This window comes from Adiantum capillus-veneris, chromosome 26, assembly GCF_014529385.1.
Source record: "Adiantum capillus-veneris isolate H3 chromosome 26, ASM1452938v2, whole genome shotgun sequence".
Lineage (NCBI taxonomy): Eukaryota > Viridiplantae > Streptophyta > Polypodiopsida > Polypodiales > Pteridaceae > Adiantum > Adiantum capillus-veneris.
In genome coordinates this window covers 97,422,791-97,437,963 of record NC_140956.1, presented here as the reverse complement: position 1 = coordinate 97,437,963, position 15,173 = coordinate 97,422,791, and positions in this window count along the sequence as shown.

Genomic DNA, 15,173 nt, shown 5'->3' with positions numbered 1-15,173 from the left:
TACCATCTTTGTATATCTTGGTATCTTGCGTGTTGTCATATTGATACTTGATGAACAATAGCTTCATTGTGGCCGAAAGGTTTGATGGTCTTGCTGCAATGTTTTCTCTTCCGTTTAGTTTTAAATGTCCCAAGTGTTCTGTGAAATACTCATAAGATCTCTCTGAAGAAGTATCGGAGATGCCTTCTTCAAGGGTCGGCTCTAACGGTCGTACTACACCTTGGTTTACACTCTCCTTCGTTGATAAAACACTTGCTTGATCCGCTAAATTGCGGTGTTGGATGTTGATTTGTTTTTCCGATCTCAAAAACATGAAGAAAGTGGGATTTACTGACTGAATCCAAACCTCTTACCTGGAGATGGAGTGGTCTTCCAACTCCCGCGACTGCATGGATTGTTACTTGATCGGTCTCTGCAAATGAATACACTTTATGGCTATGAGATCACTATATCATTCCAACTGTCAGCAGATTCAACAACTTCACAACTCCCGCGACTGCATGGATTGTTACTTGATCGGTCTCTGCAAATGAATACACTTGATGGCTATGAGATCACTATATCATTCCAACTGTCAGCAGATTCAACAACTTCACAATGACTTCAACACAATTTTGCTTGCAGATTATTGACAGTATGTCCAATTTGAGTTTTGACAACTTTTGATATCTTAAATAGTCTAGGTCTATGAACAGGTCAAAAATTATCAGATCTGGGCCAGAGGTACACCGATCGCGATCGTACTTCTGAGCCCAAATTTGACCAAACTTCACCAGCTTGTTCACTAGGCTATTTTAAGGCTACCTCTCTGATACTTTTGTATTCAGACTCTAAAAAGTCAAGCTTTTACCAGTTCTTGGTTGGAAGTGTCTATTTTCCAGAATCTGTCAGTTTGATCTGATTTTGGTGCTTGATTAGGGATTTGGAAGCTATCTAGGGTTGTCCTGTGTACAGACTATCCCTCTGTATGGTTTCTTCCCAGTTTTGATGTGTTTTGGTCTACTGAAAGTCAATTTCTATGCCAGCTTTACAGTTTTTGACTTGGATATGTATTCAGATGGTTTGACAGGTATTTTGAGGTTTCTGGCTCTAGGTCCTTTAGAATTTTATGTTTGTATACACCTGAGGATCCCACAGATGAAATCTAGTCAAAATCTGACACTTAGGTACACCGATCGCGATCGTAGTTCTGAGCCCAAATTAGACCAAATTTGGCATGCCTGTAGACACTGATGTTTTAGAGCTATCCCCCAAGTCTTTTTGCATTTGGATCATCAAAAGCCAAGATTTTGCACTTTCTGGGTCTGTCACGATAGTTTTATCCAAGTGGCCTGATTTCCTTGATTTTTGATGTTTTTGGGTGTTGTTGCTTTAGACAAACTTGTTTAGAATCTTATCAGGAAGGCACAAAACAAATCTGGTCAAAATCTGGCACATAGGTACACCGATCGCGATCGTAGTACGTGGGCCAAATCTGATGAAATTTGGTATGCTCCCTCTAACAAGTATTTCCCAGTGTTTGGTGCTACCACTTTGTGATTTGAATCAATTTCAGCTCTGTTTGGTCCGATTTTCAAAATTTCAGAGTCTAATGGCCTTTTTGCCAAAGTTATGGTTTTCTGGTTTCTCGACTCTAACTTTTGCCCTAAATCTAATTGGAATGTGATTTGCTTATCCTACTCCTAAGTACAGAAATGAAAGAACTAAGGAAATGAATCAAACAAAATAAACACGATGGATTTCGGGTGAGATTTCACTACTCAATCGAATTAGAGAAATTGAAGAGCAAAAATGCTTTGAACACTCTCACTCACAGCTCCCTAAATCTCCTAAAGAGGATCTAGCCGGTCCACTGACTCTAGACTCCACTAAGCTCTAAACCCCTGTCTAGCAGCCTAATTGAGGTGTAAAATGGATTTGTGGATTGATCTTCTTTTTAAAGAATCTAACTGCGCACTCGGTCACTCATCACCTAAGGTGCATTCCCCGACAGCGGCGCCAATGTTTGCCGGTCGCCGCGACGGACGTCCATAGCATAGCTTTCAAGCATCAACATATTTATCAATACAAGGGAAGCGACCAAGATGAGGCATGGAAACTCACTAGGGTGTCAATCCTAATGAAGTGAACTCGATGAGATGCATCTACTAAGTCTACAAGCAAATCAAACGCACTATCGCCAAGTAATCTGACTATGCCCTTCTACACAGCTCTACAGTCGTCACGCCTGTTTACCATGCAAATCTAATCGCACGAAATTTGAAGGGAAGCTATAGGGGACTATCAGGATCGTATCCTATCACTGTCACAGCATTCTGGAGAGGTACAAAGACCGCAATCGTTCGTCCCAAAGTCAGCAAAAACAATGAACAAGTGATCCTAATGGGTCGTTTTAGGGTCACTAAAGCCTCTCGTAGGGTCAAAACAACATAAAATATGCATATAGACACTCAAAACAGCGATTTAAGGTCTCAAACTCGTAGTTAAAAACCTACACCGAATCTTGAATGATTACACTTGAATGGAAGAGCAAAGTAAGAGGAACACAATGCAATAAACGAATCTGAATTTGGATTATCGTAGCCACAATGGCGAAGATTACAAGTTGGAGCAAGAAGGAGCTCTCAAATGTACGCTGTCTTCTCAGTTTCCCATCAAAAAGATAATGTTCAAACTTACAAAAAATGACCTTTATAGTTTAGGTCTTTACAAATGGCTTGTCCGGCCAAAAGCTCCTAAACTTCTAATTGGCTCTCTAATATACAATTGCTCCCAAAAGAATAATCATAAATCCTTTGACAAGCTCTCCGCTTAGAGATGCTCTCTTACAAAAGAATTTTACAAAGGTTTCTCATAAAAATATAACCCTTCTCTGGAAACGTCCGCTTGCCGCTTCGTCCGCCAAACAATAAGTCTGTTTTTCTCCTTCAAACCTCGCCTTCTTCTGCTGAGGTTCTTCTTGATGTGCAGCTACATCTTTCTTCTTCATTTCTTCAATTTTGGCCCTTCTCTCCTCATTGTCCGAGCTCTCACTGCTATGAGCTTCATGGGAGCTTTTGGCAGATTCTTCATTTGACTTATAAACTCTCTTTGATGAATGTGTGGTTCTAGGAGAAGGTTGTGCAGACACAATCCATTTGTTCTGATTTGGGACTGGTGAAAAATTGTCGGTCATGCCAATAGCATGATATGCTATTCTAGTTAGCACTTTAGGCACGCCCAGATAGGTGATTTTACCTTCTTTCTTGCTGCCCTTTAGCGTTGTCAGCACATACAGCACGTGATCAATTGGCTGCTTGGTTGTCGACTTCAACACTTGGGTGAAGGTGGTCGCAATTGCATGGTTTGGGGTGGTGTACTGTGGCGGTCTCTTTGATAAAAAGTGGAAGTGTTGATGGTATAGGCGTGTTGGTTCTTCCACTTGCCTTTGGATGAGGTTGGCAAAAGTTACAGTAGCAGTCTCCTTGGTGAATGTGCCTGTTGTCTTTTTGTCTCGGGCCCGCATTGTCATCCCTTCAGTCGGAAGCTTCAGTGCCTCCGCCACAATCTCTTTTGTGATCACTACTTCGACTTTCTGCCCTTGTTGGTCGGTGATTTGGGCTAACCCTTGATTGTAGACAATAGTTCATATGCTTTTTGGAAATCTACGCCGCATGGTTCTTGGTAGTAGAAGTCCCTGAGGCCCAGCCTTCTGTTGGCTTCTTTTTTGTATGGCTTGGCAGCTACATCATAAATCTCTTTTGGAAGCATTTGCAGTTCCACTTGGTGTCTGTTAGAAGCTGGACACACCCCACGGCATCTAACTACCTGGCGGATTATTATTTTTTTGTAATTAGTCATTCATTGAGGAAAACCCGGTTTTTCACCTTGTAAATATTGGGACTTACAAAAGTTTCGACATTGTATCCCAGTTTTGATAGTTAGATGGAGTAGATGGATGATTTTAAAACTTTAGGGTTTGAAAAGTTGTAAGGTATATATATCACTTTTTGACCTTAATGAAAAACCTTTTGTCATTTTAAACAAGTTTAAGTTTGTGAGTGAGCCTACTGTGTACGTCAGAGAGAGTGTGAGCTTGTCTTGACGCTACGTGTGCTACGGTAGTCGGAATCGAGTGCGGAGAAGTGCAGCGTGTTGCCCCCGACTAGAGCTACGAGCCGATACCAACATTGCGCGTGTATGGTCCGGCTTTGGGTGCTCCTTCTACGAGCTTCATCGGTTGTTTGGGTGAGCGTACGTTGTCCGATTTTGCATTGCAGCATATCCACGCGTTCACATTGAGTAGAACTACACATTAGGCACTTCATATTTTGGAAACGAAGACCTATAGATTTCAGCCAGACATCCTACGTATTTTTGCACTGGGTGTTTTGGGTCGTGATTTTGGTTCACAGACCTTAGGGAGAGTGGCCTATAGGTATTAGTAGGGTCTCCTTCAAGTTCTATGGTGTTTCGGAAGTGTTTGATAGGTATTCGGCTCTAGCAAGCGTTGTAGGAAGAATCCTCTTTTGTTCTCTTGAAGACTATGACTTAGACAAGTGGTAGGAGCCTCTGTAGGAATTAGTTAGGAGTTGGTCGAGTGTAGGTTGACACCTTATGCTTGCTTCCACGTGCCTGCGGGTCGAGCTTCGTCCTTAGCTGACATTACTTGTTAGGTGAGTTCTCGCTGTGCTGACGTCCGTCACGGCGTACCCGTCCAACATTGGCGCCGCTGCCGGGGACGAAAACCTTAGGTAGGTGACTAATCCTTGAGGATTCGGATTTTTTGCTTGCCAAGAGTCTCGCTTTACATTTAGATAGGATCAGAGGGTGGAGGGCTCTCTAGGTCTTAGAGGGAGTCTAGGAAGCGTGTGTCTGGGCTAGATCCTTCGACTTAGGTAGAGGAGGTAGACTTAGGTAGTTTTAGGTAGTAGTCGAGTATAGGGTAGAAGTGGGAGTGGTAGAAGCGGTGAGAGTAGAGCTTGAGAGTCCGGAGAGGCCAAAAAAGCAACCAAAAACACCATTATCACCATTTTCTCATGGTAGGTAGGAGTAGAGTAAGTAGAACATCATGATTCAGATCTAGAGCATTTCATGCATGTATACTTGCTTGGTAGAATCATTACAAGTTTGTAAAAGACGCAAAAAGACGCAAATGTGTGGTTGAAAGCCTAATTGAAATCCAAAAGTTACTGTGAGTGTTTCTGATAGGCCTACAGAGCATCAGGAGCATTTCTGGTAAAAAAAAAAAACTTTAATTTTAAGCCAAGAGACATCATATGCGTAGGATGTCTACAGGCCAATCTGGGAGGGATTTTGGGATTTTGAGTTGACCAGTGTGTTCTGAAGGTAGGGTTTACCCTAATTTCAACTGGAAAATGGAAACTTGGCCATCTCTTGATAGGATAAGGCCAGATAGACTGAAATTGCTAGACATCCTACCCAATTAGTGCCAAAACATCAGCTTGAAACCAAAACCATAAGATGGCTGCATGAGTGTGTCTTTCATGATATATTGAGTGACTGAAAGGGGTTTCACCTCAGTCGGGTAAGAAAATTGGGTTCAAAGTGGACTTTAGCACTTTTGACTGAAAAAGAAAAAACAGCTGAAGTTTAGGACTTTTGACATCCAAATCAAGATCTAAGCATACCACTGGGATATTGACATCAGGGGGAAGCTGTGGAACAAATTTGGGGTCAAACAGACCAAATAGACATCCTACGCGTAGGATGTCTTCTGAGTGATTTGGGACTCCAAACTGAAATCTGAGTATACCAAGGTGATCATCAGCTCAAGGAGAGCTTAAGTCTTGAGTTTAAAGCCATTCTGATAAAAAAGACATCCTACACGTAGGATGTCTAATGCAAGAAAATGAAGCCATAATTGGACTTTGAGCATTGTAAGGTGTTATATAGCCTAAGGCAAGCCTGCTAGTCAATTTTGGTCCAATTTGGAGTTGATTAGACTGATCAACACCATCACCAGGCCATCAGAACAGATTTCTGACTCATTAACCAGCTTCTAGAAGTCCAAATCAAAAAGTAAAAACAGCTGTAAGCTCAGCACAACGAGGGGAAAATATAGTGCAGAAATCCAGGCAAAATGCAGAAGGAGACATCCTACGCGTAGGATGTCTATTGGGGCATTCTGCAGGGAAAATTTGATCTGGCCTAGACAGTGAGGTTCTATTTGTCTTACGGGTTCCAGAACTCCTTTCAGAAGTAAATTTGGACCTTGGTTGCCCATTTGACAAAGCAAAGACTGAATTCAAGCTTTTTCGCTTAAATTGGCCAACATCAGAGAAAAGTATTGTTTCAGGTTAGCAACCTAATCTGGAACATCAACAGTGTATAAAATATAGTAGTGGTTGAGATTAACTCTCCAGTTATACCAATCATTACTAAGATAACCTCTAGCAGATAAGAGCGGTGATTCAATTGCCGAAATTAAAACTCTTGTGTACAGGTCTATTCGGCAACAAAGCAAGAAGTTGTGCAGAAACTGATCCATTGCCAGGTTAGTGGTTGAACTTGTGATAAGTTGCATTGATAAGTTTGATGAATTTGAAATCAGGAAGATACATTGTTAGAGACCAGAAGGTGGCAAGTGACCAAGGTAGTGTAGTGTCCACCGAAGAGAGTGTAACTCAGGCAAGGTTAGATCCGCTAGCACCGATTATTGAAGAAGGTAGTGATACTGACACTTCGTCAGAAAAATCTTTCTTCATGATGGGTAGCCAACAGCCAGGAGGTTTCACCTATGATGGACCTATGCGAGAGGAAGTACCTCCCAAAATCCTTTGAATGATTCCAGGATTACGGTGATCTTCTTGGAGGGAACAAACTCAAGAGGAGCCCTAGTCTATTCTGACTATCGAGGTCACAAGTACATTTGCATTGAAGAGAAGATAGCACAAAGATTGGAGATAATCCACGTGTATGATGATGGAGATAGATTCCGAGATGAAAAGGGGAACCACTATTTAATAGTTAGCAACCCTGAAGATTACAACAGATATGGAGGGTGGCTAAAGGGAAAATGGTTTCAGAAACTCAAGAGCCGCCACCAAACATTGATCGGCACCGAGCTATTTTCATGTATGATAAGAAAACAATCAGGGTTCCAACTTATAACGAGAATGTGGGAATCTACAAACACGAGAGCGAGGGTATTGTCTCTTACTTTCGCAGTAAAGAACCATACATAGACGCACTAAGCAAAGACAAGGTTCTTTACTTATTCTCTTATGAAACTACTACGGGGAAGGGCATAGTTTTTGTTGATATATATGGGCGAGAATACCAACGTATTCTTCCAGAGGAAGTAGAAAGAGCAACAGGTCCAAGAGCATCAGCATACGCCCCTGAGGAAATACCGAGAGCCTCCCACACCCCAAGCAAGTCAACGAATCCGTTTTCAGATGAGTATGACGCTACATCACATTCCACCAGACCACAAGCATTCCCCAACCAAGACCAACCAGCAAACCAGCCATCATTGCAGGCATGGCTTCGACAAAGTGCAACAATGGAACCAGACCGAAACCGAGAGGGTTATTCAGCTGCACGAGGGCTCAGGGATTTGCAAGAACCCCCACACTATTCAAGGTATCAAGCAGAGAGTAAGCCAAAGACACAAGGGTCGACCGAGCTTGGAGGACCACCCATGGAACGAGTTCGAAGAGAAGGACCACCTCCGGCGAGAACCGTTAGAAATTATGGCTTAGGAGCACCGTTGGGTGAGGAACCAGCCTATTACAGAAGGCCTGAGGAGGGGTATAGACTTGGAAGGGGTGATCCAATGATGAGGTTTGTAGACCATTGTAGAATTAGACCTTCTCAAGTGCAAAAATGGGTAAACAGGAAATACACGGGAAACAGAGACCCAAGAGATCATGTAGCAGCCTTTGTACGTGTGATTAGAGCCGAAGAGGTGTTAGACTTTCCTACCCAATTCGCAGGGTTTGGACTAACCCTAGAGGATGATGCTGCAACTTGGTTTGACTCTGTGGAGCGTAGAGACTTTGAGTCGATGGAGGAAGTGTTTGACGAGTTTATTGAGGAATTCTCTCAAAGGGGAATAGCTCATAATACCGTCTCACAAATCCATAAATTCAAACAAAAAGATGGAGAATCTGTACGGAAGGCAGCCCTAAGACTAAAGAGATATGTTAAGTTCTGTCCTGTTGAAGAACTGCCAACTCAGTCCATCCTTATGCTGATATTCATCCAAGGACTAAGGAATGCAGATCTCCAGAAAGACTTACATATGAAGAGGAGCACTACATTGAATGAGTTGACCAAGGAAGCTTTGTACCTTGTGGACAATTGTGCGGTCTACAAAGAAGGGGAGTTCAAGGACCTTGATGACGATTCATCTTCACAGCAAAGTGGGAGCAAGTCCTCCAAGACAACACTGAAAGGAGAAATAGCGGTAAACCAGGAGCAGCTCGTAGATGAAGTGCTAAAAAAGATCAACTTGTACGCCAAAGCCCAGGCTAAATAGCCCAAGTGGTGTGCTATTGAACAAAAATGGACAAACCATGGGACCGAGGAATGTTACTATAACAAGGGATATGTAAGGGAGAGACCTTATGCTCCCCAGGCTCCTGTAGCTTCCCCTCAAGTTCCACCTATGCCTAGATATCAAGCAGGCAACTTACCAGGACCTGTAGGTGTAGAGAGACCACAATCGGTGTTGGGGCAACAACCACCCCTACTAGGATTACGACCAGTTGGTGTAAGATACACCCCAACGGTAACTGAATCAGAAGAAAAGGCTTTGGTGCTTATGCATGCATATTATGAGGATCCCAACGGATATGCGGCAAACCCTGTCTATTATCCGCCGGAAGAACCCTCGACACCAGATCCATGGAGCATGATAGGGAATCAAGGACCTCCAACTGCTGCACAGGCCGCAGGAGAAGGAAGATATAGCTTAGATGAACGAACATTGTTGTTCATAGCCAATGGAGGCATGGGCGGACAGAGACAGACTTACCAGCAATGAGGAGCTCAAGGAGCACCTCAACAACCCAAGGGCCCCTGTTACAAGTGTGGTGGAGACCATTGGCTGAGAGACTATCCCCATGATGAAATCATTAGAGTCAATGCGTATTGCTCAGAATGTGGGATTACTCATTTGATTCCTTATTGCCCTAAAAACCCGAGTAAAGAAACAAAAGCCACCTTGAACCTGTTGGAAACAGTACCCTCCAATGGAGTATCAGAAAATGAAACAGTCATACCTGTTCAGGCGGTGACACGGGCCCAAGCCCAAAGAAGGACGAACGAACCCATAATAGAAGAACCAAAAACAGATACCCAAAGTTCAGAAACAAAAAATCCGAGAAGCACTTGGAAGGCAAGAAAGGCACGCAGGAAATCCAGGAAAGAGCGAGAGCAAACAGCCCTATCCGATGAGTTGAAACATACAAAGAACAGGTTGGAGCGGTTAGAAGATCTAGCTAGCCTAAGCTCACACACCACAGCAGCCATAGCACCAAAGGAATTAGCTGAGCCCAAAAGTGCAGGATCAGGAGGATCTGTGCTAGCAGACAAGGTAAACGAGCAGTTGGATGCGCTTCTAAAAGCCTATGAAGCTCGACTTTAAAAAAACCAGACCCAGGAGCAAAGGTGGATGACATATCCATATGCGGAAATAGAAAAACAAAGGTTGGATATGTGTAAAAAGATGATCGAGACGGCTCAATCATTGATGGAAGACCCGTTGGGAAAACCGGCAAATTGCCATGACGCACCAGCTCCAACCCCTATCCAACCAACATTGGAGAAACATGAGGAAACAAAAGAAAGACTCACTAATAAATATGAATCCAGGGGAGAGCCTATCATAGTGCCCAATACCACCGATGAGGCAAGTGACGGGGTTCATCCTAAAATATCGGCAGAAATGGAAAAGGACGGTAATGGTCTAGATGATCTGTGGAAGCAAATCCGAGAGGCCAACGAGGCTAATAGGATGAATGACCACATGAATAGTACGAGAAAAGAAAAGAATATGATCGTACCTCCTATTGAAGAATTTGAGGCAAGATCACAAATAAACTTTGAGATACATTCACAAGGGGGAGACCAAGGATCTATTAGTTCGGGGAACATCCAACCAGACTCTTTGAGAACCTTACCCTCTTACCTAGGAGAATATGAAGCTAAGTCGAAAGTGAGAGCAATCCCATCTCAAAGACTTTCGTCTAACAAGGTGATGGATTCACAAGGATTGATTGAGTTGTTATCCACCACGGTGGCATGCACAATCACGTTAGCAGAACTCCTAAGGCTAAGGCCAAACATGTGGACCACAGTAGGAAAATGCCTAGAAAAATTTGGAGTGAAGGACCCCACCTTGAAACTACAAGAAGGAATCAGGGAATTGGACAGACCTAACCTAAACACTAGGCCGGTACCATTGAATAAGATTCGAGAATATTGTGAGCGAGAAGACGGAAACACGACGCTACCTGTAGAATTCCAAGGAGTAGTTTCCAAAGCCATTCTTGACAGTGGAGCTAGAGTTGCTATTGCCACCAAGGAAATCTGGAAAAAATGGGGAAAACCAGCTCTGAGGGCTACCAGAATGGAGTTGCAGTTGGCAGATGGTTTCATGGAAAATCCTCTCGGACTCTTGGAAAAAGTAATTGTCACTTCGTGCAGGATCGAGTATGAGCATACATTTGCAATAGTCGACTTCGACAAAAAGAACAATTATGAGATAATCTTGGGACGACCATTCATGCGACAACTGAAGATGGTCCAAGATTGGGGTTATGACCACATATACCTCAGACATGGTGAGACGACAACTAAATTACAACTGAAAGACCATAGTTACAAAGATGTAAACCAAACACCGGTGGAAGAGTTTGATTCGGCTACAATAGTAGGATCAGAGCTACCAGCATGGTTGGGGCAACCAAAAGAGCTATGGATGTGCGGAGCTTCACATTGTGGAAGCTTAAGGAAAGAGGAATGCGTCTTAGAGAGAGCAATTGAGGACAAAGAGTATATTCCAGAACCATTCCCTGAAGATGCCTTGGAAGCCTCTAGAATGGGAACACATACTGGCGACGTTAGATGTCTGTACCATTACCGACAGTCCAACAACAAAATTTTGCGATAAGGATGGTTACAATGTGCTGCCCTATTACATGGTAAGCGTGGTGCCAGAAAAAGAGACGGTAGTACCTCCAGAACAAGAAGAGTTTTACAAATCTTCTGAACAACTGGAAGTAAATGATGAGGCAGATAATGAGTGTTCGGACACCTCCAGTGAGCGTGGGAATGAAGCCGAGAATATCAAGTTTTAAGATTTTGCTAATCAACACCCTAGACGCCAAGAACGCTATAGGAAGAAAAGAGCCGGAAATAAAGTGAGAGAGAACCTGATGCCCAGGATAAAAGGTAAAACTCACTATTTGATTCTTGTAAAAGCAGAGGATTGTGTGAAAGATCAAATATCAGGGAAATTCTCAAAAAATCAAAAAGAACGAACGCGAGAAGAAATAAAACAGGAAAGAAAGCTAGGGCTGAAACAAAATCACAAAAATCTGAAAAGTCAAAAAAAGAACCAACAAAAGACCAAGAGTGGACCAAACTGGAGCGTAAACAGAAATACCAAGAACTGAAACGGTCTTTGAGGGCGATATGGACTACTGAAGAGGATAGTGATGGTAAAGAAGAGTCAGGAAAGGGCAACATGAACGTACCACCACACTATAGGAAATTTACTATCCAGGATAGAAAAATCATCATGACACCACCAATCCGGGAGAGAACCAACCAAGAATCTTACGATGGGCCTGAAAATGCAAAAAGAATAGACCTCGCAGAACCAGGTGAAAAGCCCCAGCCGGTCTATATAGCTAATGATTTAGAGCCTGAGGAGGAAGCACAGCTAACACAACTTCTCACAAAATATAAAGATGTGTTTGCTTGGTCCTATAAAGACCTTAAAGGAGTTGATCCATTGATATGCCAACATACAATTCCTTTAAAATCGGATGCAAAACCTAGCAAATAACGTCCTTATACATATAATGACACATTTGCCAAACGAATCAAAGAAGATATTGATAGGCTGATGGATGCAAAGTTCATCTATGAAATTGAACATACAGATTGGGTTTCACCTATTGTGGTCGTTCCCAAGAAGAATGGAAAACTGCGAGTGTGTGTAAACCTCAAAAAGGTGAATGCGGCAACCATAAGGGATAATTATCCCTTGCCAATTACAGAACATGTCCTTGAGCGAGTGGCCGGGAAACGGGCTTATTCCTTTCTGGATGGGTTTTCAGGATACAACCAATTGGCAATAGCAAGGGAGGATCAACACAAAATAGCTTTTGCCACAGAATGGGGGATTTATGCATATCGAGTTATGCCATTTGGCTTAACAAATGCACCAACCACTTTCCAGAGGTTAATGACTCACGCTTTCAAGGAATACCTAAGAATATTCTTAGAAATATACATGGATGACCTGTGTGTACACTCTCTTCTGCGAGAGGAACATATCAACCATTTGCAAAAGGTCTTTGAAAAGTGCAGAACATATCGAATCTGTCTAAACCCGGAAAAGTGTGTATTTATGGTTAAGCAAGGACGAATCTTAGGACACATTGTCTCAAGAAACGGCATAACCACAGACCTGGACAAAGTCAAAGTCATTGTAGACCTGCCCAGGCCTACTAATGCAAAACAAGTGCAATCCTTTATGGGCACTATGGATATTATCGAAGATTCATCTACATGTATGCGGTCATCGCACAACCTCTGTATCGTTTGCTAGTCAATTTCGAATGGACCAAGGAGTGTGAGACTTCATTCCAAAGGCTGAAAGAAAACCTTATATCCACACCTGTGCTAAAGGCACCAGATTGGGACAAGATATTCCATGTGCACATTGATGCTTCGGCATATGCCATTGGAAGCATTCTAGCTCAACCTGGAGACGGAACAATGGATTTTCCAGTTTGCTATGCAAGCCGACAGTTAAACAGTGCAGAAAAGAACTACACAACCACCGAGAGGGAAGGGTTAGGAATGATTTATGCTGTAAAGAAATTTTGGCATTATTTGCTTGCAAACAAATTTGTGTTCTTCACGGATCATCAAGCTCTTTTATACCTAGTAAATAAACCTTGCAACACAGGGAGAATCGTACGCTGGTTTATTATATTGCTAGAATTTGACTTCACAGTGGTGGTCAAAAAGGGAAAAACTCATCTGCGAGCTGATCATCTTTCAAGAATACACAACGGGGAAGCTCCTCAAGGGGTAGATGATGACATACCAAATGCTTATCTTTTCAACATTGAAATGGTACCCAAATGGTCTCAGGAAATAGTTAGCATTCTCTCCTTTGGAAGTGAGTTTGATAATACAGTATGTAGATCCAAACAGCGAACAATTCGACAAACAAAAAACTTTCAGTTGATAGCAGGACGGCTGTATCATCTTGAATCTCACCTAATCCTACGATTATGTATAAATCCAGAAGAATTCGAGTGCTACCTGGAAGAGGTTCATGTCCAGTGTTGTGCATTTCATTGTTCGACAGTGAAAACACACCAAAGACTGAAACAATTAGGGGTTTATTGGCCAACTATGTATGTGGATACACATTCTTATGTTACCAATTGTACAGTATGTAGTGCCAAACGACCAGCGGATCACGCAACTTTGTTTCGGGTGAACATAGCACCTGCATGGAGTCAATATATCATTGACTTCCTAACCACCAGAACATTCCCTGAGAACACTACAAGAGCACGGGAGAAAGCTATAGAGCTGGAAGCTCATGAATTTCAACTAATTGGAAATCAACTCTATAAACGGGGAAAGGACAACCAACTTAGAATTTGTGCAAGTGAAAGCGAATACCTGCTGATTCTAGAACATGCACATAGCGGAGTGAGTGGAGGCCATTTTTCGGGCGATAAGACGGCAAAACTTGTCTTAACCGCAGGAATTTGGTGGCCTACATTGCACACGGATGCCGAGGAGTTTGTCAAACGTTGTGATGCATGTCAACGCACCAAGGTACCAATCAAAAGAGATGAGATGCCATTAAGGCCAATGATGGGGGCAAGGGCATTTGCAAAGTGGGGCATTGATTTTGTGGGACCTATATCGCCCCCTGCATATCGCACCCTTACCCAATATATCATTGTGGCTACGGATTATCTCACAAAATGGGTCGAAGCCAAAGCAACACAAAAAGCTGATGCACGCACCACGGCTCAATTTTTGTATGAGAATGTTTTTGTACGTTACGGGTTACCAATAGAAATTGTCAGTGACCGTGGAACACACTTCCTCAATGAAGTCATTGAATATCTACTAGAGGATTTCATGGTCATATGAACACAGAAAATCAGCACCATACCATCCACAGACCAATGGGCAAGCGGAGGCCACAAATAAAACACTATGCACGGTTCTCACTAAAATAGTGTCACATTCAAGGACCGATTGGGATCAGCAGCTACACTCAACACTATGGGCATACAAGGTAGCTTACAAAACCTCAATAGGAACAACACCATACAACATGGTGTTTGGGCTTAAATGCTATACTACCCATATAGTTTTTAATACCAACTCTACGAGTAGCAACAAGCTTGGATTGGACAGGGCATGAACTCTCTTCACGAATTAATGATCTTGAAAAGCTAGATGAACTCCGCGTACGAGCTGTCGCTTCGATCTATGCTAAAAAGAGAAGACAAAAGGATTTTTTTGACAAACATGTGCGTACCAAAGAGTTTAAAACAGGTGATTACGTACTTGTTTATGCCTTGAAGCAACATGCCAAGAAACTGAAAAAGCGAGCGATGGGACCATTTGTGATTCATGATCTATCACAAAGTGGGGCTGTCAAGCTTGCTACATTAGCAGGTGAAGAAATGCCAAACTAGATTAGTGGGTGTCGACTAAGGAGATATCACCTACCACTCACACAGGAGATGCTCCAACAAATTCATCAAGGAAAGCAAAGAATGAAGGAAAAAGAGAGAGTACGGGAGGAAGCTCAAACCGAAGCACAAGAACACATTGCAAAAACACGGCTTCTACGACAACAACAACAATGTAAACCACCATTGAGAATCAATTCCATTCTACTGCTGAACTTGGAAGAGGACACAGTAGAGCCAATAATTACAGTCAAG